We start from the raw sequence: 26,628 nt of genomic DNA, 5'->3' as shown, positions 1-26,628 counted from the left end.
TGACAGTTCTCAGAATAAAAACAGAAACACTAGCAAGATGTGCAGTTCAAAGTGAATCGAAGTACTGTTTTTTTTTTTTTTCAGTGCACACCTAAACGTAGAATAAAACATTTCAATGCAGGTGAGGACCCAAGCACGAACACTGACATTTTCGCGATTTGCGAGCGACAGCAACGAACGCTGTCCCTGTGCATTTCATGTGCAGTACAATAATAAAAAAAAAGGCAAAAGGCAAGGTCCAAGCGGTAGTACACGCAAAAAGCGTAAATAATCGAAACGTAACCGCATCCATCAGCCCCGAAGGGTGAAGGCATATCTACACTCCACACAGCAACAAAAAGGAAAGGCAGTCTGCCTCGCCGTTGACAAAGTGGGCCCGATAACGCAGCGATACGAGGGAGCATGTCCAATGCATTCAGCCTGCTACCGGGCACTGCCCAGGACAGCAATTTCAAGCCCATCCTACTAAAAGGCGCACTGATAACAGATAACGACGACCAGAAGCTGCTTCCAAACCAGACAATAAACAACTCATCTATTCAGATTGTCTTCGATGACATCTTTCCAAAACATGCAAAGTTAATGCCTTTACATTTGCTCAGCGGTTTATTGCAGGATTACCTGCTGTGCTTTAAATCTCATGTGCTCATAGCGACAGACGCCTCACAGTGTGAAGAAAAGGCCGGTGTTGGCATTTTCTCCATCTCCCTTGACTGGTCATTCTCACTCCGCCTTCCCGATTACACCCCTATTTATTTGGCCGAATTTCTAGCAGTAGTCTTAGCGTTGCGCAAATTAAACAGCTCCTTGTCTTCTGTCATAATTATGACAGATTCATTATCGTTGTGTTCCTCTCTCACCGCGCCTACAACATCTCAGGCACTTCGGTTACTCAAATGCTTGGTTCCACCCCACGTGTGTTCATTACGGTTGGTCTGGGTGCCTGGGCACAGAGGAATCCATTTGAATGAGGTTGCTGATACCCTGGCGAAGGCATCTCTTCAAGGCCCAGTCGTATCTGTGCTTCCACCCAGCGCATATATTACCGCGGCCAGGTTTCGCAGGTATCTGCTCTTGAAAGAATTCGCAGCATCAGCTCTGACCTCCTCTCCCGAATTGCGGCATCTCCTTTACCCGTGGTGCAGTAAAGGATGGCGATCACGCAAGCTTGAGGTTTCCTTCACGCGTCTACGTTGTCGCGTGCCTCTTTTAAACTTCTACCTTTATAGATCTGGTCTGGCGGTCTCCCCATTGTGCCCGTTCTGCGGAGAACCCGAAACGATAGATCATTTCTTGTTGACCTGCCGCCGTTTCTCCTCTTTACGGAGCCGCCTGCTGGAGCTTCCGTTACGACAGCTTAGTCTAAGTCTGTCAGCTGGGGTTGCTCTGTCTCTTGGGGCTTCCTCCCTTGGGCACAGCAACTGGAATGTGCTCTCCGCCATGCAAAACTTCCTTACAGACACTAAACGGCTGCCGTCTTAAGCTCTGCTCTTTCTCATGATCAATATTTCTCTGGAATGAAAGCTTTCTGAAACGTGGAATATTTAGCCCCGTTCTCTATTTCAGTCACCGATCTCACAGCATTTGTTTAGACTATTTCAATTACACATCTGAGATCCTTTCATTTATTTCCTAATTGCTATTATTATCATGATTATTTTATTTTTCCCCACCATTATTTTCTTGTTTAACATTTTGAACACCTATCAGTTGCCGCCTGTGTCTTGGCCAATCCCCCGCAGTGGGTATGCGCCATTTTCTAGAGGACAACAACAACAACAGCCCGCCTCACACAAAACAAAAGCGAAGTAAGAAAAAAAAGGAGTGTTGGGGAGAGGCAGTGAAATGGCTTTTTGCTTCATTTAGGTACGCTTAAACCAAAGGAAAGCTAATTGCCCGTATGCAGCCTACTTGAGCAATCTACAGGCTCGCGTGATGCCTTTACCACTATGCTCCAGTGCGCGGCAAAAAAAAAAAAAAAAGTTGCAAGCGGCAGATCAAGATAGCGAAAGACTAGAGACGAGGGGATTTCTGCGCTATGAGGAACCGGGCGGGCAGCCGAGTTCAGAAACGCGGCACAAAAGCATGAATCCATCGGGGGGAGGGGAGGGGAGGGAAATATGCACATGACCCACCGAGAAAGCTGTCAGGGACGGCCGTTATGCGTTTAACGGAAGCTATACCAAAAACGAATCGGAGCAGCTGCACCTTTCGCTTCGCAAGAGGAGAACGAAGACAGCTCGGCAAGCATGATCTTTGGTCGATCGACGGCAGACGCAGAGTTCTCTGTCGTTGTGCCCGGGAGTGGCAATTTAAACGGGACGCCTGGCCCAAAGTGCTTCCCAAAAAGCCAAAGTAGTACGTAAACAGCCTACGTTTCGAGGGTTTAGGGCTGTCTGCACGATCTCGACCAGAAAGAGAAACTGAACAGTGGGCGCGCCGACCACAAAATAACATGTTTACTCCCGAGTATTCGGACTGCTTGTTCCGTTTGCTTCGCGCCATGGCCAAGCCGGCGGACTCCGGGGACGTCTGCCCAGCTACGAAAGGAGCGCGATCGGCAGCCGCAGCCTCCTGCCATGCCACCTCCGAAGACTCGGCGCGCTCGAGGGCTCGTAAGCAAACCCGTCTCCGGCTGCCCTTGGAAACCTAGGCGGTTCTCCTGATCCTCTCCCGTGGCTACACGTCATGTGTCGTTCGAATATAGGGACAATGTAGTAGGACCTGGGGAACTTTTGCTCGAACTTCACAGGGCACCACCAACATGTATGAGCTATTTGTTGTCTGCAACCCGTAAGAGGTATTTTTTTTTTATGTAAAGCTTGTGTTTCTGTCCATAAACTTGAATCTTTAAGTGTGCGCAATGTGCCCCAGTCATAGTGGTCGATCAACACTTCAAAAACTCATTTCATTGCCGCTATCCCCCCCCCCCCCTTCTTCCCCTCCCCACGTGTAGGGTAGCCTTCTGGGCACCGCCTGGTTAACCTCCCTGCCCTTCCGTCCGTCTGTTTATCTCTCTCTCTCTCTTTCTGATCAGCAACTTAGCACCTCCGTTTCCTCGGACACGACATCAAGCGGGAGACGCCAATGTCGCAAACTCAGTCCCAATAACAAACAGCCGGCAGAAGGGAAAGCGGGCAAGCTAAAGAACAGCAGAGAGTAAAGAAAGAGAGAGATAAATGGAGAAGGATAAAGCAGGAAGGTCTACGATGTCGACAGCTACAGTGGCCAGGTTGCTAGTATGGTGAGAAAAATGTTGCTGAAGCGTATCCCGCAAGAAGAACTTCCAGCTAAATTGAGACCGACTTCAGTGGATTTAAGCGAGTATACTTGTGCATATACGTCTCCGAGAGTGCCGCCTGCCAAGTCGCCTGCGGACCGCAAATTGGTGTGCGACGTTGCGCTGTCCGAGCAAGGATTTAGTTTCCGAACCGGATGACGTAGCGCACCATCAGTGTCAAATCACGCGCAAACAAAACAACTGAAACGGGAGCACAAGAAAAGAAATGGCTGTGGCGCAACTAGGCTGAGCCAGGTTATAAGCAGCGAAAGGCAACCGAACCAGCGGCCGATGTCGACGCAGAGACGTAGGCAGCATCCACTATAACCATCTGCGGGCACCGGTACGCTCATAGGTAATTTTGTAGACGGGTAAAACAAACAAAAAAACAAGAACGCAAGTAAAAAAGAGAGCGTTCGTGGCATATGCGCACAGACACGCAATGCGGCAGCCTGCAATGAGAGACAGTGAAAAAAAAAAAACAAAAAAAAAACGTGAGTGCAAGAAGAGCACAAATCGAAGCACGTCCTCCACTCTTATTAAGGTAACACGCAAAGCGAAGCAAATTTCTTTCACCAAGCTTTCGACAGACGAGGTGTAGGTTTTCGAAACAATACTGAAAGGTACAACATTCGTTCTCGAAAAGCGCCAAACACTAGCGCGCACAACAGGACGCTCGATCATGCGACAGCAACCAAACACGCAATACGCGCATCCACGCGTTAGAATCGAAAGCGGAAACATCGAAGGCAACAAAAACAACAAAAAAAAAAAAACAGAAGCCCAACTCGAAAAAAACGTTTAAGCCTCTCACCTGGACGTAACGCAAAAAACATGTTCCGAACGTTCCAAGAAGTGCAATACAAATTGTGAGGGGACAACACCGTACACCGAGTGAGGTGGTGTAATGAAAGCAAAAAGGTGAGGAGAAACACACGAACAAGCTAGCAAACAAAAAGCCTTGATGCAGGCAGGCTCACCGAGAGCGAACACACAGCCCGATCTTCGGAAAGTGGCGGAGACAATAGGCTTCTCAAACCTAGCCTTCCGGCGACAAAAAAGACGGCGCATAAAAGCAGACTCAATATCGACGACACCGGTGCACACTGCTGAGGTGAAGGACCAGGGGTAAAAACAATGGCATACGCGCTACGAACTGAAGAAGTGAAATCCCAGATCGATAGAGGCGCAAGTGCCACGCTATTTAAGAGATTTCCGAAAAAATAAAAAGGAGGCGATACAGGAGCGACAGCAAAAGAGGATGATATAGACATGCATTGTTCTTAAGGCGAATGTAGCCTGAAAACCAAAAAACAAGAACAAAACAAGGCCGTCATGCACGCTTCGATAAACAGCCGGATTCCCCTTCACGCTAGGCCTTTGGATGGAGCGTTGCGTCTTCGACGACTGGCGAAAACGGAGCCCCGCTCCTACGCACAGTCGAATCGGGCTGTGCACGCCTAGTCAGGTGGAAGGTTCAAGGTAACAGAAATCCCGCAGTCGATAACATGACACCGCTACAGCGTTAACGCAATTCTCATCGATCCCGAGCAAAAAAAAAAATGCAAAATAGCCATGGGCAAGGCGGTGTTAAATGAAATATGAAACATTTGCTTTGTTAAAAGTCGTTTCCTTTATTTTACTGCGTTTCCATCTACCCTTCTCAGTTTACTGTACTCTGTTTCTTGACGCAAATCCTGTCGAAGGTATGGATGCATTTCACTCATTTTTGCTATATGATACACTCTGAGTAAATTGTCACGCCAGTCACGCTAGCGCATTGCCTGTTCGTAAAAAAGAAACGTAGAAATGCAAACACAGTAGAAAGGGTCTGGTTAAGTAACAACCCTTAACACAGCAGAGAATGTGTGGTTAGAAGACACTCGTATTCACAAAAGAAAAAAAATGGCTGAGGCTTAACTTGGTTAAGCCTGGAGAATGCGAAGCATCATCGTGTCGCGTAATTTGGAGGCGCACAACCACAGCGACGGCGCGAGGTGGGCCCCCGTTTCTCCACCGTCGTGACGTCATCGTGTCACGTGATCTGGAGGCGCACAACCACAGCGACGGCGCGAGGTGGGCCCCCGTTTCTCCACTGTCGTGACGTCATCGTGTCACGTGGTGTGACGTCATGTATCACGTGATTTGGAGGCGCATAACCACGGTGAAGGGCTGAAGTGGTAGCTAAAGTAGTATGCTTCGCATAAAAAAGACAAAACTGACGAAGTACACGTTCACGACACACTTGTAGACTCCAAGTCAATTACCAGGTCCATTACCGCTGAATGGTGATAAGAAAATTTACTAGTCCGTGGTTGCTACTCGGAAAATAGTTATGACGTTTATCACTTTAAAACCGAGGCGGTGTTACACTTTACTTACCTCCCCCCTCCCCTATTAAGGAAAATAAAATCAGAGTTCGCTGCTCGTCAAGACAAGGGGTTCACGATGTGGGCTACAGCTCTCTTTTTTACCGTATTTTCCAGGTGCGGTAGCTTCGAGAGGATTTTAGAGGTTATCAGTTGGCAACTTCGCAAACTGGTTGGCGAACCGTGGCATTTGGTAATTAAACTAACGACTGATTGAGACGTCAGGTGACCTTGTGACGTTATTACAACCTGCCCGGCAGGTTGTTAGCAACCTAGTTTCCAGACAGCAACTTCCTAGATAAAGAATCGAAATCAAAAATCAGAAAATATATGTGACATATGCATCGTTGGCACCGTAGCACACATAGTATAGTGCCAGTATATTCTAGGCACTATACACATAGTGACGTGCTACAGCAGCTAGCAGTAGAAATATGGCGGTTGGTGGAGCGAGAATTGCAAAGAAACTGACGCATATATACACAGAAGTTATATACACATATACACAGAAAATATCACTTAAATTGACTGAATTCAACCTCAACAGCTCACTTCTCTTCCAAGGCGACCACCAGGGGGAACCAAACAACCCCGCCGTTAGGCCTCGCAACACGGCTGGTGATAAAGGTCCCGGTTCTGCCTTCTCTGTTTATTTCTTCGCTATATACACTTGTAGCGCATTGTTTTCGGGTGGCACCACGCGCACCTTATCGGCCCGAACGAGGGCCGACGACGGCTTATGGAAAGCACCTCGTCACGCCAGAATTTAAGCGAACAATAAACGACGACACGCAAACCCAGCGAACGCACCAGGGAACGAGGGGCACGGTGAGGGAATAACGACGGGGAACGAGGGTGCGTGACACGGGTGGAACAGGCACGTGGAAGACGGATCTCGTGCGGCGTAAAGGGGGTGGCGATCAATGAAGTCATGGAAACGCGGGGCCTGCCTGCCTGCCTCCACGCATGTGTACGGTGGGGGCGAGTGCGGGTGTTTGCCAGGAAGTGTGCACCGGGCCCCACTGCTAGTTCGCTGTGGCGGTGCGCGCGGCTCTCGCTCTGAGCTCCATTGATCAGGAAAGGACGACGCCCGGAACAACCTGGTCGCCAAACACCGCCACCTGGAGGATTACGACGACAAGGAGGCCGCCGATCGACCGAAAAGCGCAAAAGCGAGCGTTTCGCGGAACTCGGGCGAAACAGGGTCGCTACACGGCAGCGCATTGACCACTGTAGTAAAGTGATAGGAAATGAAGACTCAGTGTGCGCAGAACAAGAAGTGATAAGTGCGAAAAGGGAGGGTTCCCGGGGGCCTTCCGACCAAAACACAGTGTGCGAATCACACAAGGAGTCCGCAACGATCACGCAAGAAAACACCCCAGCTTGTCTCTGGCGATCGAGAGACAAAAGTAGCGAGAAAGGCAGAACGTGGTAAATCACAATGCAGCACTTATACATCTGGGCCCGGCGGTTAGCATGCGCGTGAATAAGTGCGGTCAACGCCTTGAAACAACGTCACTAGAGGTGAGGAAAATGCGCAGAATTGAAAGAACCACTAGTCTGTTGCATTACGAACGCCAAAATAGAAATAGAATTGCAAGGCAGCGGAAGAAGTGATCGATGCAAAGAGAAGCTGGTTAAGGCTTGGGTAAAATAATACGCGCCCCTGAATGCCATATGTTGACATGCGACGCACTGCCCCGAAAACTTGGAAGGCACTTAAACTCAGCTTAGGTCACTAGGGTTGAGGGTCACTAAGGTCGCCAGGGAGGCCCCTGGCACGCACTTTCGCAGACAATGGCATGCCTGTTGCCATCACATAACGGCTTTATTACACATAATCACCCCTATTAATTGATGACATTAATTAGGTACCCTAATTAACTAAGTGTTCCCGTAACGCAATTCGACTACTGTGTGTGTGTGTGTGGGGGGGGGGGGGGGGGTGCTCGTACAAGGCCTCCATTTATCCCACTGAACGAACGTTCCTTAGCGGTGTAGAGGTAGAGTGCCCGGCTTCGCAGAGGACATGGGTTCGACTCCGCTAGACAATGGTTTTTTATTTCCACCAAAACTGCTGTTACACGTCACTATCCTTTCGACCAACCAGGATTTTGCAGTCAAGACAATGCCGACGCCAGGTTTTACGCCGAACAGTACCTTCAAAAAATCGCTTTAAAATGTTCGGCGAATGGCACCATGACACTATAATCGGAGATTCTTGCGAAGCTCCCAATAAGCCACCAATAACAGCGGTCGAGAACAGGTGCGTCCAATTAATTATTCCGCAACAATCGCTGCGGGCAAGCACTTGGTGGGAGTCGAACGCGTGATATAACCAAACATCAGTTTGAAAATGGCCACCGCCGCAAAGCGAAACCGAGAAGAGCCGCTGTATATCAATTCCAGCTGGGCGCGCACGCTCATCGCGAGGAACGACCCGCTTATTGAATGACAAACTGCCCTTCCGGGAAACAGAACTATACCATAAAAGTAGGGGCGCGAAGAGCAAATCACTGAAAGACAAAAACGGAACACAAAAGGACCACGCCCTGCGAGTCGGGGAAAATGAACGCCATGCACTAAAGTCTCCGCCCACCGGCCTGCCACAGGTACGTAGCAGTATTACGGGCTTCCCGGAAGCTTCGGGGCAGCTCGACGCGCCGCCCGAGACATTGATTGAGCGCGTCAGCCGGGTGACTAACGAGGCGCCCCAGAATAGCGCTCGGTGTACGAAGGCCAGCTCAACTCTACCGCGCCCTTATGAGCGAGCGAGAGCTTCCTTCCATTGACGCGAAGACGCGCAACGGAGGAAACTGGCGACGCACTTTTTGTTTGCTCTCGATGAGATATTTCTAAGACAAATCTAGCGAGGAGAGACCGTCACGAAAGTCGGAAAGGTCAGACTGGATAAGCCTAAATTTGAACGGCTTCACAGAACGCCCGAAAGTGTAGGTATCTCGCAAACTATCGCAATGTATCTAGCAAATCAGTAATTCACTAGTACATAATCACACCTCTCTCCTGTACACATTTTAGCCCATATTAAAACACCCTTTCTCGCCCTCTCCCACAGCACTGCACCACTTCGGAGAACCACCGCACAGGTCGACCTTTCTGCTTTTATTTCTCAACGAAGCCCCTTCTCCCTCTGCATCATTAAGGAGTAGATTAAAGTAACTTTGTCTGTATTAGGCAACCACTGCCACCCACTGACCCCTCACTAAATCGCACGATGTCTCTGCCTAAGCGTCGGAGGGAAGGGGGGGGGGGGGGGGGGCGGTGACGCAATTTTGAAAACAAAACCTCACAGTTACAAGAGAGATCTACGTCGCGGATGTTCCAGAAGCAAAGCGAACAGAACTAGCGTACAAATAAAAGACAAGCAAAAGGGAGAGAGCGACGACCACACCATCGCAGAACCGGAGAAATTCGACGAGCCCTCGTATCCGCGAAGCGCTGGCGGCCCCTCAGGGCTGATTTCCCCACAGTCCTCATACAGAGAAGTTTCGCAGCTAACAGAATCAAGTCCGCGCGCGGCAAGTGTGATACTGGCGGCCTACCGAGTCGGTCGCGCCCGAGGGCCACGTTCGCACGAGGCAACGCTATCGCAAAGGGTGCACCCACAAGCAAAAGCAACAAACGGTGCGCGCAAATTGAATCAAGTTAAAGCGACCGGACAAAGGCGCAGGTGCGCGAGATACTCGCTTATTCGGCTCCTGTCCTTTTTCTTTCAAACCGAAAGCAATTCCTACTTTCCACTCGTACACGAAAACAATACCCGCTCCGAAAGTAACCGCTGAGAGCCAACAAGAAGCAAAATGGAAAAAAAAAAGAAGGAACAGAAGTTGAGTTCGAACAAAGTCTGAAAGCTACAACGGCGACGCAGGCCGGAAGAACAATCTCCGAAAGATTAAGCGGTATAACAGTTTGGACGGGCGGACAGACGCTACAGAACCGCGGCTCATTTCGCAGGGCCGTAAAACAAGCTCGTGCCTACCGAAGGCAGAGGGGAAAAAAGAACGCGGCTTGCAGTCGACGTCACGTGGCCACGTTGTCTGCGAAGCCTGCTACTGTTTCCCGCGCCCCAGTAGAAAAATCCGCACACGCAAATATAGAGAAAAAAAAAAATCGTGCGGTAGCGGCTCCGAGTATTTGCCACACCGGAACGAACACGCAAGGCTGTCTTCACTGCTGTGCACCGAAGTCCAGGGGCAGAGTACGGCCAGGTATATTTAAGGCGGCCCCACCCACCCATTTCGCCGTTACGCCGGACACGGACGTCATTAGGAACCAGCGAAGGGGGGCGATCAGCCTGGAGAAAAGGAGACCCGGAGAAATCAAAGAAGAAACAAGAAAAGATAGGGAAGCCGTCGACGTGGGTTGCGGAGTGAAAGGACAGGGGGCCCCTAGACGGGCCCGTCCACAGGAAGGCACCGCACGCCGCGGCGGAGGGAAATCAAGACACCTCCTCGGTAACCGAGCGGGTAGAAGAAAAGCAATGCGCAGAAAGGCGGAGCGCTAGGAGCGGATCGGTGCTCACGCGGGGAACAAGACGGGCATAAAAAGGAGCCGTTAAACCGGCGCGCTGAGGAGCGGTCGGTGGCGAGGGGAAGATGTGACGCGGAAGTAAGACAGCAGCGGGATCACTGCACCCACGTCTGCACGGAGCGAGCGAGCTGAACAGAAAAGAGAGCACACGCGGTTTCATCACTTCGGTGCAGCGTAGGGGCCGACACAACCGAAACGCTAACCCGTTCGGAGTAGGAGCACGGTTGTTAATCGAACTGGGGCAGGAATTTAGTGGCGAAGCGCCTATTTAAGCGAACAAGCCTCTATGCCGTAGGCATTGGACACAAAGTTGGATTTACGAGGACTTATAGTAGGGATTAACGTTTTCTTTGTGAATAGCCAGTAATTCGACAATCCCCTCTGCCTAGCGTACGGGCCAGCACGCGGGCGTATCCCAGACTATAGTTGCACATGATACTAATGCGCGGGAGAAGTACTGCTCTACGTCGCTAGTGAGCCCGGGGAAAATCGATTGGCATTTCGGGCTACTTCCTCGAATCCCCCCTCCCTCGGCAGTAATAGCAGTCCATGAAGACGAATGCATATTGTTTTAATGCCACCTTCAGGTAGCCGAGCTGGTGAGAATCGATCCAGCTATGCGGTGCAGAGACGATGCAATTTTTTTTTCCACCTTGTATGAAAAAAAAAAAAATCGCTTATATTATTATTTTTTTTAGCGACATGGACATAAAAGAGATTTTGATGCCTGATAGTGGAATCGGCTAGTTATTTTCACATATCGCAAGAAACTATACCGAAACTGGCGACATATATCCCAACAAAACATATCTACAACACCCACAGTTCACAATACAGACAGTAAAATGCACAAGTCAGAAATTGGTAACAAAGTAGAAAATATACTGTAAGCAATAATCTGTCCTAATAACAGCAAACGATATAGGATCAAAAATGCATTAAATGAAAGAGAAACAATAAGCAACAACGATTATAGGATATGTGTCAGACATGCGATACAATCTGAAAAAAATTGATTGCAAGGGAACACACGATTATGCAATACGGAAGCAAACACTCGAGTCCATGAGCAGAGGGAGACAAGTAGAGAATTTACTCAATGAACGTATTTAGGAACTCCCAAGGATGCCGCTGCTCTCGGGAAAATATTAACACCTCTATGACTGCCAGCTAAGACTGACTGCGGATTCAGCGGATTAATCGATTCCACAGGAATTAAGATGCGCAAAAATGCACCGCGATTTGCCGCAGCTGCTCTGGCTGTTTTGGATATGCGTTTCACTTTTGCGAAAGCAGTCCAGTTATCAGCTGCTTAAGTGTCCTTACTGATTCAGAACAGTGTAGGTCAATGTTCGGGGGAAAAAAAAGCGGGGGGGGGGGGGGGGGGGTTATATCAACTGCACAAGAAAAAAAAAGCAAGCAACAGTAGAAGCGAACGCAAAAGCTGGGAATAAATAAATAACCAAATGTAAACACAGCGAATACGAAACCATTTGTTATGAGAAGAGAAAGAAAGCGGCACTGTGCGAGCCCAAATCCAGAAAAAGGGCACGGTGAGCTGACGTGCGCACTTAATATAAGGAAAATACCTGCAAGTCTGTAAAGAACCTTGCAGTCAAACGTATAAAGCTAGCACACATTGGCTGGCTTGTGTGGATAAACAAAGCACCGCCAGCACGCAAGACAAAAGTAAGAATTCAAGGACAAAGAATCGAGATGAAGTATTCCCGACCACTGCGCAAAGACAGGTGAGAGAACAACGCCAGCAACGCCGAAGAAGCCGAAACAGCGACATGCAACAAAGCTTACGTGCTGCACAAGTATATCTGATGACGAAATTCGCCGAGTCTGTGCGCCGTGCAAGCATGCTTCTCGCCGCTACCAATCACCCACCGGCGAGCACGCGACCTACTACGCAGCGGGGGAAGATGCCACGGATTCTCGCGTGACAGCGGAACGGAAGACGGCGAGCAAAAAAACAAACAAACAAAAGAAATGCAAGGAAAAACGGGCGCGGAAGCAACAGGAGAGGGAAATGTCGGAGAAGCGAGACAAAAGAAGCAAGGCAAGGCGGATTTCCCGAAGGTTGCCAGGCGCCTGCAAGGAAGAAAAAAAGGAAATTCGAAGCCAGATATACCGGAAATGGAGGGTATACTTTCAGCCAGCGGGAACCATAACAATGGCTTGGGGCAAACGCGCCTATATACAATGCCGTGTCGCAACGCAAGTTTCAAAGTGAACCGAAAAGAAAACAAGCTTCTGGCGGAGTGGTTCTGCCAGTTAGTATACGCTTTACGCTGCGATACGTACAGGCTAACCCAACGAGATATCCGTGCCAGGCAAGGGCCTGCGCGGACGAAAACTCCGAACGGGGTTGAGCACGACAGGTCCGGAACGGAGATGAAATGAAGGCTTTCGCGAAAAGCGAACAGAATACCGGGAACCGGCGGAATCGACGAATGGCGTGAGGGGTTGCTTTGTAAGCTCAATACGTAACGTGTCTGCCATATATGTACATTCCCGGACCGTACCGGGAGAGTTACGAGACGGAGCGCGCTGGGTGGCGGTGGTGGTCGTACACGGGGCAGAGCGACTGCTTTGTTGTAATTCCTCCTGCTCCGCCCAAAGCCTAAGCCTTCCCCGCCATTATCCTTAGAACTCAATCCAGAGGGGGAGGAGGAAAGCGGTCACGCGATCAAACAATCTCGTGAAACAAAAGGCGCCCGCCGCGTCCATCAGTGGGCGATCGATGGCCGGGCAGGCAGACAGGCGGGCGGGCAACCAGCACCCTTCTCTCACGGAAAAGACGAGAACGCATAAGCGCAAAGAGCAGCCGGCTGGGCACTGGCCAACGATCGAACGACGCCGGTGAGCGGGCACACGAACCAAGGCGGAGAAGACTGCTTGCACGCTAGGCGCAGGGCGTGCGAGGCGAGAAAGCAGAGAGGATTTTGCAACAAGGAAGAACGGCAAGAACAGGGCTTCCGCTACGCTTCCTGCCGGGGCTGGTGAAGCACGGGCGCCAAGTCGTTACACCAGCAAAGAAGTTGAACAAGGGCGCGGTCGATATTTTCCGTTGCTGTGGTTGTTAGAGGTGAAAGCAAGTCGGAATCGGCGGTCACGGTCATTTAGACGTCGTCTGCTCGTTCACGTTGGATGGAGAAATTAAACAGGTGACGGGGAAAAAAAAAAACAATCACAGGAAAATAAGTGCTAAAAGAGGACCAAAACTCATCCACGGTTAATTTCGTATGGTTTCAGTTAATGAACGAGCAACACACTCGCATACTGTCGTATCCGGTTCTTAGGAATGACTGCGATACTGAAATTTGAGTCCGACTACTTTCCACTCGCTCTTGAGTGAGCAGGCCAAGCAGTGAACTCCTGTGGTGAGGCGAGAAGTACGCTTTAAACACGAGTACGCCCTTTTATAAAAGGGCGTGGTCTAGAGGACAGCTTGCTCCCTTTTTAATCCCACCTGTTGAGAGCGTGCAAGGAGGCTGCTGGTCTCCATGCCTTCGAACGACGCCTGTTCACACCATTCGCCTCTCGTGTGAACCACCGTGAACCACCAGTCGCCTCTTCCATGCAGCCGAGACACGTCAATGTACAGGTGGAAGCAAAACGAAAGGTGCCATTTTAACCGCGTGCAGTGAAACTTTCCCAAGCATTGCGATCACCGCACTTGTATAGTTTTCTGAAGCAGTGTTCGCCCAACGAGGGAGTTCCTCAACAGCCTTATGAAGTTGTACGAGAGTGTAAATAAAATTGGCTTTCGCTCCTACTCGTTTCCTGTTTCCCGCACTGGTTGCTCGTTCCTGTTCATCATGGCAGATTTCAATAAGCTTAGATAAAGTGGCGTATACGCACGCGCCTACTTTGCTGCAATGCTCTTCGCATATGTGGCAACTCAAAGAAAAAAAAAAACATGTAAGAACGCTTTAGCAAAACGGCGCAAATAAACGGAAACACCTTCGTCTGTTCCAAATTCTCTTAATTCTGCGAACGCAAAAAAAAAAAAGAAAGACTTTGTTGTCATTTAGCTTCCGTTCCATGATATAATTTCGCTGTTGTGAAACGCTTCGAATGTTTGCTTTTTTTTTTCTGTAGGTGCGCAGGCCTCAGACAAGTGCTTCTAGCGCCTTTTGCCTGCTCATCCTTGGTTTGTGAACCAAAAAAGAATAATAAAAAAATAATAAAGAAGTCCTGCCGTCTCGTCTTTGTCTGAGGCCCGCTCGCCCGACTCCCGACGCACTTGTCTGCCGGTAACTAGCTACCTACATGCAAAGAGGAATCGGAAGAATACATCAATCACCATTACCACTTGTAAAAGTTCCGCTCGTCCCGACCAGTCGTTAAAACCGGATGCGGGACAGTCGTTCAAATAGCGCCTATAAGTCAACAGGGTTCCTAAAGTTGCGAGATACGTGGAAGAAGGTTCGTATACTATACCCCAACCCTCGCCAGTAGCGACAAAGAGGCGGTATAGCCGATTGGTGCACAATGACGTCACAAAGCTAAATGACAGTCTGTGAGGGTCACGCCAGTGGAGTAATGTTTTCTGTTCCGGAACCATTACGCGTGCGCTGAAAGCTCGACCTCCGGCTCAGAAGCCAGCAAGCCACCTTAGCGAAGTCTACTAGCATCGAGACAAAGTATTGGCCGGACAAGCATATACACTGCGCCAGACGTAAACGTCGTAGCCAGACGTATCACCGCGATGTTTGTTTTGATGTTTGTTCTTTTTCCGCTAGTGCCAGTGATGCATTGCATAAATGTGGGCGCTTCGCATGCAAATAAATCAGTTGCAGTACGGCGCTTTGTGGTGTGTGTCCTTTCTATCAGTCCTCGTTTCATTCTCGTGCGCTCGGAAATTTTGAGATATATACACTGCGCCACGGGTGCCGTAGCAGTACGATCCGTAGCAGTACGTAGCAGCAGCAGTACTCCGCAGCAGTGCGATCGAAATAGTGGCGAGCAGGTACTTTGTCGTCATGCCGAAAACAGAAAATGTGTACAGTAGACTAACAACCATATGAAATGACACGAAAAACATTGCTACCGCGGCTACTCTGCTGCGACTCAGTGAATCACAGCCCTATGGAGTCCCATTTTATTTTGAAATCAGCATCATTTGTTGTCTACATGCGATGCATGTAGACAACAAAAAGGAGGATTCATTAGATACAGATCATAAGTATTGAAAGTGCAACCAGACCACCCAGAGGCACAGGCTTTCGTCTGATGAAAGTGCTCCGAGAATTCAAATATGCAGCCCCTACCGTATTGACGAAAAAAAAAAAAAAACGTAGGGCGGGACAATGCCAGCGAAGCAGGCCGCGGTCATAACGGGCGCAGCGGTAGGTGCAGGCGGCCACGCAACGACGTTCTCATTAGTATATGGCCGCTCGCAAAAAGAGTGCGGCGCCGCGGTTGCTTCTTCAACGGGCGTATTTTATCCTCGTCGCTTTTTCGCATATCAAACAGCGCAGAACTGAACGCCGCTGCTTCACCCACGGATCTGCTTTCAATGGCCTTTACTTATGAACTATGATCGCAAGAGCACACAGGAAAGCGTGCACAGAATAAATCGCCTAACAAAGGGCGCTCCCAAGAATCCAGCGAGAAATATCGACGAAACTCCCGTGCGTCACGCAGTTCTGCTAACAACGTCGCATTGGCCAAAAATCAGATATCTTTTCGGGACACGGGCACCAGAATCGATGCCGGTTTATCCGTATCGATAGTCGTTGACCGTTTGCAGTGAATGCAACGTCTAGTGACGGTAGATGACATTTAGCGTCGCAAGGAAGATTCGGCCAACAACTGCTTCCTTTGTACTAACGCACACTTCAGCGACTCCCTTCGGTGCTTCAGAGAATGACGTTTCTCTCTGGTACGACGAGAAAGCAAGGCAGAAAAAAAGAAAAGAAAACGGCGTAAGGAAGCAACGCAGACGCAGGAAGAACGAAGGCGCCCAGAGCGCCTCTAGGACGTTGTCTAGACTCGCACAGAAACCTGCTCCCATTATACTCACATACGGCGGTGCAAGAGCAAGCAAAGCAGAGGCGTCGGATCAGGGAAGACACGATTCGTGGATCGAAACCTACAGGCCTGCAGCTCTCTCCTCTCCAGCCGACGCAGCTGCGCCAATGCCGGTCGAGACAACGCCTCGGGAATCCCAATGGCCGCGCACGCACCTCACCGTGCCGGCCTGCTGCGCTCGGAGCTAACGTGGAGGGCCCTTATCCGAGCGTGTTTCCGAGGGCTGGGGTATGCACGAGGTGAGGCTGCGCACAGAGCGGAACGCCACCGCTGCGTCTGTAAGCCGGCTTTTGGGCAGAGCTCTGCTGCACAGTCAGCAGAGCGAAAATTGCTGAGCAAGACTGACACAAGGCACACACACTGGAAGAGACAACTAGCGAAAGCATAGATTTATTCCGCCTGCCTGTCACAAAGGATGAACGTTGGCCACCGCGGTGGCTCAGTGGCTATGGCGCTCGGCTGCTGACCCGAAAGACACGGGTTCGATCCCGGCCGAAGCGGTCGAATTTCGACGGAGGCGAAGTTCTTGTACGATATCAGCGTACGTTAAAGAACCCCAGGTAGTCGAAATTTCGGGAGCCCTTCACTACGGCGTCTGCCATAGCTCGAGTTGTTCTCAGACGTTAAACCTCCATAAACCAAACCAAACTATGTCGCCAACGCATTGCACGCTTTTGGAAGCGACGAGGGTCTTATGGGCGGAGCGTTGCAAACAAAAGCTCAGACATTTAGAGCACCGTTGTCGAGCTGCAGCACAAAAAGGATGGGGTTGAAAGGTGAAAAAAAAAAAAACAAGAAACAAAACGGAGGCGATCGTACGATGTAATGCGACCTATCTACGTTTAGCAGTATTCGTTGTCCAATTCGCTTTTACGCTGATTGCCTTCCCATTTCGTCTTTGAATTGGCATTCACCGTCGCTGCTGGGTGTAGGCCTTTTGGAGGCTGAAGGTGGGTGGAGCTTATGGTGGATGTAGGTGGGTGAAGGCCTCTGGAGGGTGAGGCGGGTGGGTGGTGGTGGACTCTCCGGAACGTGCGGGTGGGTTTCGGTACTGATTAAAAAGTGAACTCTCCCCAACCCTCCTCTCCACTACAAACTCAGCGCTTTGAAACTGACTTCACCGGAAAGATTTGGGAATACGGCATTTAAACGCATTAACACATTATAAAAACTGTTCATTTACAGAATGAACGTAGCCAGGAGCCATCAAAGACGCGAAAACCATGCTAAACTTTTTTTTTTTTAACGAGAAATGATGCACGAATTGAGAACAACGAGGAATAAACAGGAAGCAGTGAACAGATGCAAAGCGGAGAAAAATTATTACCAATACACTGGCTACATTATGATAATTATGAAGGCTCCACCCGAGACTTCATTATTAGTTTCGCGGCGCCACGCGCTAACGTAAGGGTTAAAACGGCGTACTCCCCTCTTCAAAATTCACGGCGCATGTTTCGCACTCGTTGATGCCGCCTCGTTTCGCTCATTCACTTAACGAGTTCTCGGTCCTCGCTTCGCTTTACCCACGCAGCTCGCCGCCGTAGCCCCATATTCAATGCAACGTGCTTAATGCACGTCCAAAGCTCCGCGCACGAAGTACCCGCAGCGCTGCCGAATTCCCCGAGGCGGGCGTGCGAGACCGCCCAGAAGCTTCATTTGCATGCACTTGAAGAACCGCAGGTGGCCCCGAATCATTCTACAAACCATGACAGTCTGCGTGTTACCCGAAGTTGAATAACATACTACGCGGTAGATGAAAGAAAGTTATGCCGAATTAGCGTACAGCTCAACTGCTTTCTTTTTTCAAAGAATGGAGTACCGTTGCTGTCAGCTGCCGCTGTCTATTATGCAGTAATGACCAACGCGCAGTTACGAGGTCACTACGCGTTAGGCGCAGGCTCACAAGTTTGGGCAATAAAGCACACATTTCAACGGACACTGCGGAAATATTGAACCTGGCCTGCGCCGTCAGATTGCCGCATTCTGAAAGAAGCGCTTTTTTGACTAGATAAGGTTAAAAAATGGCACGCAGGTGTCACCACAACTGGCCGTTTTTGAAACCATAGTCTAGTCCGTCCATTTTTTTTTTAAAACACGGATTCCTGAGTCTAGGTTGCACCATCATCCACTCGCAACGGCGATCACGAAATCCATTATGGCCTTGACGGGAGGAGTGTGATGAGAGTGGCAGAAAAATGCTCGTCTGATTTTCTCGACAATGAATGCGTTTTTTTTTATGCTGGACAAACATCGGTATGATGAATATACAGCCCGAGGCACAAGACAAGGAAAAGAAACAGTGAAAGACACACACGGGCGCTTTCGCTCTTTCACTGTTTCTGTCCCTTGTCTTGTGATTCGTGCTGTATATGCACCGCGCAGAACCAATTAACCTGTCAATTCGCTCTTGTAAACATCGCTATAGTTGCGAGTCGAGCGTACCCATTCACCTACCTACACCAGTGCACTGCAGTAAAGCCATCTTACCAGAAGACATTGAGGTTATGTTAGAGTTAGACGTGCAACTACGCAAACATCAGCACACAGCCAGCAGCGAAAATCGATTTGTACTAAGAAGAAAAAGTCAGACAGAATTTTCCTCAGTGTGCTTTTAATTCGCCGAACGGCAGCGACGCCAATGGCAATAACGGCAAACATAAATAGAAACTCCCAAGTACTGAGGCCTTGATGTACGACAAAAAGTTAGCCCGTAGAAATCAATCAATCAATCAATCAATCAATCAATCAATCAATCAATCAATCAATCAATCAATCAATCAATCAATCAATCAATCAATCAATCAATCAATCGCGACGCCTCCAAGCTCACCCACTCAACGGCAGCTTCACCAACTCTTGCCCCTGGCACCACTGGTTCTGTACCGTTACGCAAGCACCTAAGCGCCAACTCCCCCTGGCGCACCGAAGGCTAAACTCTGCTGCCCGCAACCTCCTCACGAGGGTGAAAGATTACTGAGATGCACGGGGAGCTTCTTCCTTTCCTTGGAGACAGACCGGCAAAGCCCGAGCTTTGAGAGCCAAAGATACCAGACCCGAGCCTGCGACCCGCGCGGCTGCCCGTGTTTCATCGGACAAGCGGACGCAGGGTTGGTATTAAGCTGCGACCGCCGGTATGGGAGTGCAAATGAGATCACTGCTGCCACCTACCGGACGGCACAAGAGGCCGCGAATGGGCGGTAAACGTGCACATGCTAATAATGGCCACACGTGCGCGGTCATCGTGCATTTTTAAAGCAGCTGGGATCGACTTGCAGCACACGCTGCAGCGCATACAAAAATTCAGCGGGCACTTTGGCTCTCTAAAGTGGGTAGAGGCGAAAGCGTCTTCCGAACCACTTTCGCTGCTTCTGTGGCACTAGTGGCGTCACATATAATTGAGTACTAATTACTAAGTGATGACAAATAACTAATTAATGGTTAATTACTGATTAATTCCCGAATACTAATTAACTGCTAATTAATGACGCTTAAGCTTCGCCTTTAGGAGTGGAACGCGACAGCGTGTTGTAGCGCTGCCAGGGAGTCCACGGAACGCCACCACCCGTTCGGCGCGATGCCTTGCCCTTTGAACGCAACGCTTTTTGAGGAAAGGAAATGGCGCAGTAATTCTCTGTCATCACGGTGGACACCTGAACCGCACCGTAGAGGAAGGGAGGAAGTGGGAATGAAAGAAGACAAAGAGCGCCCGTAATGAAGGAAATGAAAATTTTATTTGAGGAAAGGAAATTACGCAGTAACTGTCTCACATATCTCGGTGAACACCCGTCAAAATTCAGGGGGCACTTTTTTTACCTACAGTGTGGTCACTGATGTGTGGTTAAGATGTTAAGCTTCGCCTCTAAGATTGGAACGCGACAGCGTCTTGCAACGCTGCCAGGGAGTCTATAGAACGCCATTGCCCATTCGGTTCTACGCCTCGCTCGTCGGTAAATTCGTTTTGAGGAAAGGAAATGTATTTGTCTCTCATATCTCGGTGGACACCTAAATTTCTCCGGAATGGAAGGGAGGAGGAATGCAGTGAGCGAAGACACCGTATTCACTAAACGCGCCTTTGTTCATACCAAACCATCGAGCTGGCATGGCCGAGTGGATAGCATGCTCGTCTCGCACGCCGAAGACCGGGGTTCGAATCCCGAGCTCGACCAATTTCCTACTCCGTTTTCTTTATTTATATGGCCTGACTAGAAAAGTTAATTAGGCTAATTGGGTAATTAAGCAATTAACTAAGCTCAGTCCCACTTACTTGGAGCATCACTATACGATCCCTTCAATTGGTTGCATGGTTACTAGGCAAAGTACAATTGGCCCCTTTTGAAATTCGCGCACTGTGACGTCACGGCCGTTTCGACCAATTGAAAAGCGTGACATTTTCTGTCGACAACTGCTGCTTACAACGATGAGGCATTAAAGGCTTTCGCCTTAATACTGAAACTATGACTGGGGACCATACACCGTTGCTGGAACTCTGCGCGGGGAATAGAAAACGGTGTGGGGGGTGAGATACAGGAACACAAGAGAAGTGAATAGCAGGGGACGCATTCTGGAAACGTCAGCTTCGTGGACATGTCAACCACTGCCCGCGTCCAGTGGTCGGAGCCCCAGACGCGATGGTGACGGCTGCGTGGCGGCAGTTGACACGTCCTTCACCTACAGGTCGTCTCGACTCAAACTACACTTTGACATTATACCAATAAATGTAGCGAAAGCGGTGACCAACAAAACCTGAGCTATAACTACTCACGATTTAGCGTTTTAACACAGAAAGAGTCCGCTGTGTCTGTATTTAAGAGCGGGGAGAGGTTCTCCCCGGTGGCGTCACCCCCCCCCCCCCCCCCCCCCCCGGTTGTTTTTTTCTTTTACAGCAATTAACACACCCAGTTTAACTGAACGCCCCTTTGACAAAGAAGCAGAGGTTAACGCACTTCTTTTACAATCTTCCGTTTTGTAAACGTTGCAGCCGGCTGTACGACTTGACAGCTTTAAATTCTGCGCCGCACATGGCTTGGAGAACTCGGAACGCTGCAGTCAAGAACATTTTAAGGCGAAAGCCTTTAATGCCTCATCGTTGTAAGCAGCAGTTGTCGACAGAAAATGTCACGCTTTTCAATTGGTCGAAACGGCCGTGACGTCACAGTGCGCGAATTTCAAAAGGGGCCAATTGTACTTTGCCTAGTAACCATGCAACCAATTGAAGGGATCGTATAGTGATGCTCCAAGTAAGTGGGACTGAGCTTAGTTAATTGCTTAATTACCCAATTAGCCTAATTAACTTTTCTAGTCAGGCCATATAAATAAAGAAAACGGAGTAGGAAATTGGTCGAGCTCGGGATTCGAACCCCGGTCTTCGGCGTGCGAGACGAGCATGCTATCCACTCGGCCATGCCAGCTCGATGGTTTGGTATGAACAAAGGCGCGTTTAGTGAATACGGTGTCTTCGCTCACTGCATTCCTCCTCCCTTCCATTCCGGAGAAATTTAGGTGTCCACCGAGATATGAGAGACAAATACATTTCCTTTCCTCAAAACGAATTTACCGACGAGCGAGGCGTAGAACCGAATGGGCAATGGCGTTCTATAGACTCCCTGGCAGCGTTGCAAGACGCTGTCGCGTTCCAATCTTAGAGGCGAAGCTTAACATCTTAACCACACATCAGTGACCACACTGTAGGTAAAAAAAGTGCCCCCTGAATTTTGACGGGTGTTCACCGAGATATGTGAGACAGTTACTGCGTAATTTCCTTTCCTCAAATAAAATTTTCATTTCCTTCATTACGGGCGCTCTTTGTCTTCTTTCATTCCCACTTCCTCCCTTCCTCTACGGTGCGGTTCAGGTGTCCACCGTGATGACAGAGAATTACTGCGCCATTTCCTTTCCTCAAAAAGCGTTGCGTTCAAAGGGCAAGGCATCGCGCCGAACGGGTGGTGGCGTTCCGTGGACTCCCTGGCAGCGCTACAACACGCTGTCGCGTTCCACTCCTAAAGGCGAAGCTTAAGCGTCATTAATTAGCAGTTAATTAGTATTCGGGAATTAATCAGTAATTAACCATTAATTAGTTATTTGTCATCACTTAGTAATTAGTACTCAATTATATGTGACGCCACTAGTGCCACAGAAGCAGCGAAAGTGGTTCGGAAGACGCTTTCGCCTCTACCCACTTTAGAGAGCCAAAGTGCCCGCTGAATTTTTCGGGCTTGCTGTTGCACAAGGAACCAGTGAAAAGCGTGACACTAAGCTAACGAGTTTACCGAAAGAATCTAAGAGGATCAGCGCATTTCGATGTTTAATCCCAAAAGCGTTCGTCGCCGCTGAGAAAAGATGGTTACGAAACCGAGTGACATTTATCGAAAACAGCTATGATTACCTGAAACGCTGCAGGAATCGCACGGACTAACTGCTGCAGCCAGTGCTGCGAGACAGCTGGAGCCGAAAATGCCCGTGCGTTTTGAGATTCGCAGCCACTGGAGCCGAAAATAAGCTTCCGTATACACAAAGGAACGTTACGTAAAGAGGTACAACACTCAAGCTGCCGCGCAAGTACGGATTAGTTTTTCTGCGTGTTGTCGCAGGAAAAAAGAAAAAAAAATTCGGCAGAGACACTTGAGACTGCTTACGCGTGGGAGTGGGGAAGGATTACTGTCCCTGAGCGCATTGACTCCCCTCTCACCACCCACCCACACCCACACAAACACGCGCGCGCGCGCTAGAGAGAGAGAGAGAGAGAGAGAGAGAGAGAGAGAGTGTGAAACCACCAGGAACGCTTTACGACGAACTTTTGAACCACAATTTTGAGGCGAAAATTTGTTTTTGAGGAAAGGAAATGGCGCAGTAACTGTCTCGCATCTCGGTAGACGCCTCAAAGCGCCTTAAGGGGGGAAGAGGCAAAGAGTTCTGGAAGACATGCAATTGAAGATGCATATGTCGTCGGTTCGAATCCCTGTCGCAAGCTAGCCTCCAACTTGGATAACACATGCAAGCTGTATGCAACGAGTAATTGTATGACACCATCCGGAACGCTGTACGACAAACGACTGCGTCAGGAAAACTGGCGCTACACAAGGTCGGCCAATGGCGAATATATACACACGAGCGACCTGAATAGGAATGTGTGAAGTGGCGGTGCTCGGCTTACTGTGTACGTTATACAGGCCGCTTGATGACGTCACCCTATTTTTCTTGTCATCGCTGGGATTTTCTGTACCATCTGCGAGTACACACACTAGCACATGCCGCCGGTTTTTCTCGTAATGGAACTAGTAATGCTTTCGCACTGGAAAAAATAAGGATGCACACAAGGAAGAACACAGCAATAGTACCTCCAGTGATGAGAAAATGTAGAGAAAGCTGGAGAAAAATAACAAATAAAGAACCATCCCGAGTTGGTTCTGCAATAAAAAGGAGGACAAAAAATTATGCCCAGGCTTAGCTTGGTTAAGCCAAGAATGCGTTGCATATTGCGCGGTCTTTTTGAGCGAGGTATTGCTTGGCCGCACTTGATTTTCTCAGCAGGTTTTCCTTCGTGACGTATGGATGGATGGATGGATGGATGGATGGATGGATAGGAGCGCCCCCTTTGAAACGGGGTGGTGGCAACCGCCACCATGCTCAGCCGTCCTTCTTTTTCCCCCCTTTCTTTTCTTTTTTGTTTTATTTTTTTTTTCACGTGCTTTGGTGACGTGGTTTGGTGGGTGCCCGGCCGCGCCCAAGGGCTGAACTGAGTGATTGCAATATGCTACGCATAAAAAGAAAGCCAAAGCAAAAAGAAAACGGCAGAGGACACAGAGCTACAAAAAAACCCCGACGAGTCATAGAACCAATAAGGACGCTCCCCATACTGCCACCTTCGAGGAAAGACACAAGTAGAGCAAGGGAACGAAGGGCGCATAGGCAAATACACGCCGAGACCCGGACAGCCGCCCTACAGCCTCTTCCTTTCGGCCCTCTACACGCATCTCCGCCGGTACATCTCTCGTTTTCTCTTCTGACATCGTATACATGCATACATCTGCTACTGGAGGATTTGGCCGGAAGGATACCGGAGGGGAGGGGGAGAGAAGGCATCCCAGTAGAGGGAGCGATTTGCGCCGACGCGACGGACGCATCGACCCTTACCCGATCACGACGACCGGCCAGAGCCGCCCGTATACCCGCCCTCGACTCGCGAGCCGTGAGCACACACACACATCGGACACATACACTCGCACATCGAGCCAGCGGGGCCGTCCGGACATCCCCGCAGCTGCCACCTCGCGGAATCAGCAGGTCGCGCCACTATACTATAGCTCGTTGCGCCAACGCGTTTGTCTAGGTGCCCGCATTTCCAGCGCCAAGCGATGTGGCGGCGGTAGGCATGGGGGTGGGGCTCCGTTCTTGCCCGTAGGCAGGGCAGACTCTCTGCTCGGATCAACTCGACGACGGCCAGATGTTTATCTAGATGGACGCAATAGTGGCGGTGCTTTCCGCTTTATACGCACAGTGCCACACAAACCGAAACAGTGAAATTCCCACTATAAAGACGGACCCGGCGCCGAAAAGCCCGTCTTCAATGCGGTAATCCATCTGTACTAAGGTCTGAGCGAAATGCGCTTCCGCTGGTCCTGCTCGCGCTTAGAGAACGTTATCACCGCCTTTGGTATCAGATTTGCCAATACAGCGGATAAGGAGCTAACTTGAAACGTGTCTAACACATATTTTTGTAGATCAGATCTCTCTGAATTTTGATCAGATCTCTCTGAATGAGTACCCTTAATTTTGGGGCTTGATTAATGTTTTTTTTTTATTTTTATCTCCGGGCTAAATGAAAATAAAAGACAAGAAGCAGCAACAACATTATTTAGAAGCACGAAACCAAAAACTCAGGCATTAGAAAACGATCAAAAGGTCGATGGCTTTCGGCTTAAACTTGGTAAATATTTCTCTTGCAACTTTGATTTCACCACAGCCGTCTCAGATGAGCTGGGAAGTAGGATTGAAGCACAAAAACGCAACGGAATACAAACAAAAAGAGAAAAAAAGAAAGCTATGCATTCCAGAATGGCCCGATGTTATATATATGTATTTTTCTTTGGTTTCGGAAGGATCAAGAAAAAAAGGAACAGAAGCCAGTCCAAGGAAAAAAATAATAGGCTGTTTAAAATTAAGAAACGGTAACGAGCCATACGATGTCGTACTGACAGGGAGCAGCAGCCAAGGAGCGTAAAACTTTAATTAATAATATTTATCCTTAACTTGATGCACTAACATGCACAAATTTGGACCGTTATTCTCAAGCACGCGTCTCCTGGGCTGAAAAACGTAAACGAGTAATAATACACATGCTCGTGCATAACCTCACAGAAAATATGGGAGGCTATGCCTCGTGATTCCCAAGCTCGCAGAAAGATCCAAGCTCCCAGATTACACATCCGTCGTATATGATGCGTCAGGTCCGCTCCCGCAGAGTGCAACACGCCAACAAGGCCGAGAGAACAGGGGGAAAAAACAGCAGCGTCCATGAAAAGCATTTCGGAGCCTTTACAAAACGGAAAGAGACGGCGTGTAAGCTCAGGCGGCGCAGCTCGTCATGGGTCAGGTGTAAATGTGAGCAAGCGACGGGGAGAGCAGCTCCTCCGCAGCTCAAGGGGCAGCCGGCGTCTCGCCTTCGAAAAATTAGCCTCTCGTTTCGCCCTGCGCTTGCGATGCACACTTTAGAACTTTCTAAAGGATCCGCGAGGTTGAAGCATGCGCGCCTTCACGGAATATAAACAGCCCACCAGACGGTGGAGGACTTCCGGTCGTGGCGAAAGGCGGATGATATCACGCACTCCGTTTTCACCCTCCGCTCTGGGCGGATGTGGGGCAGACCCGCTGCGAAGCAGCGCCAGTGAGTTGGTGAATAAACAGTTATTAACACTGGGCATCGGTGGCAAGATCAGATCCACGTCTTTTTTTTTTTTCATGGAGTTCACGAGTTCAGAGACAGAGAGGGGCTTAATTCGAGGAAGCGTTCTGAGCAAGGGTCCATGTTCAGATACACTATTACGGGATGACGAATACGGCCAGGCCCACTTCGGATATGCTGGAAACCATGCACATCATCATCCTGAACATTATCAGCCTGAATACGCCCACTGCAGGGCTAAGGCCTCTCCAATGTCTCTCCATTTAACCCTGTCCTTTGCCAACTGCGGCCACCGTACCCCCGCAAACTTCATTGGAATCTACATCGTCACCCTTAAGGGCCAGCGGTTATCCCGCCTTCGCATTACATGCCCTACCCAAGCCCATTTCTTCCTGATGATGCCATTAGGATGCCATTAATGGCATTACTAGGATGCCATTAACCCGCACTTGTTCCCTCACCCACTCAGCCCGCTTCCGATC

The 26,628-nt window shown here is 49.5% G+C and overlaps 1 protein-coding gene across 4 annotated transcripts in view; it reads right to left on the bottom strand.

Moving 5' to 3' along the window:
- LOC149340619 (beta-1,3-galactosyltransferase 1-like) overlaps positions 1-26,628 on the bottom strand; it is a 98,411-nt gene that overhangs the window by 16,241 nt on the left and 55,542 nt on the right. Inside the window, exon 1 of one of the 4 annotated variants that reach the window (XM_089549453.1) lies at positions 12,010-12,310. The exons of 2 other annotated variants lie outside the window; for them this stretch is intronic. The gene's annotated coding sequence lies outside the window, so the exon portion shown is untranslated. Of the gene's footprint in view, positions 1-12,009; positions 12,311-26,628 lie in introns of those variants that run through there. One more of the 4 variants, XM_089549452.1, reaches the window with a different exon arrangement.

Source organism: Amblyomma mixtum, chromosome 6, assembly GCF_055824585.1.
Source record: "Amblyomma mixtum isolate Tamu chromosome 6, ASM5582458v1, whole genome shotgun sequence".
NCBI classification, from domain to species: Eukaryota; Metazoa; Arthropoda; class Arachnida; order Ixodida; family Ixodidae; genus Amblyomma; species Amblyomma mixtum.
This window is presented reverse-complemented; position numbering and strand designations above follow the sequence as displayed.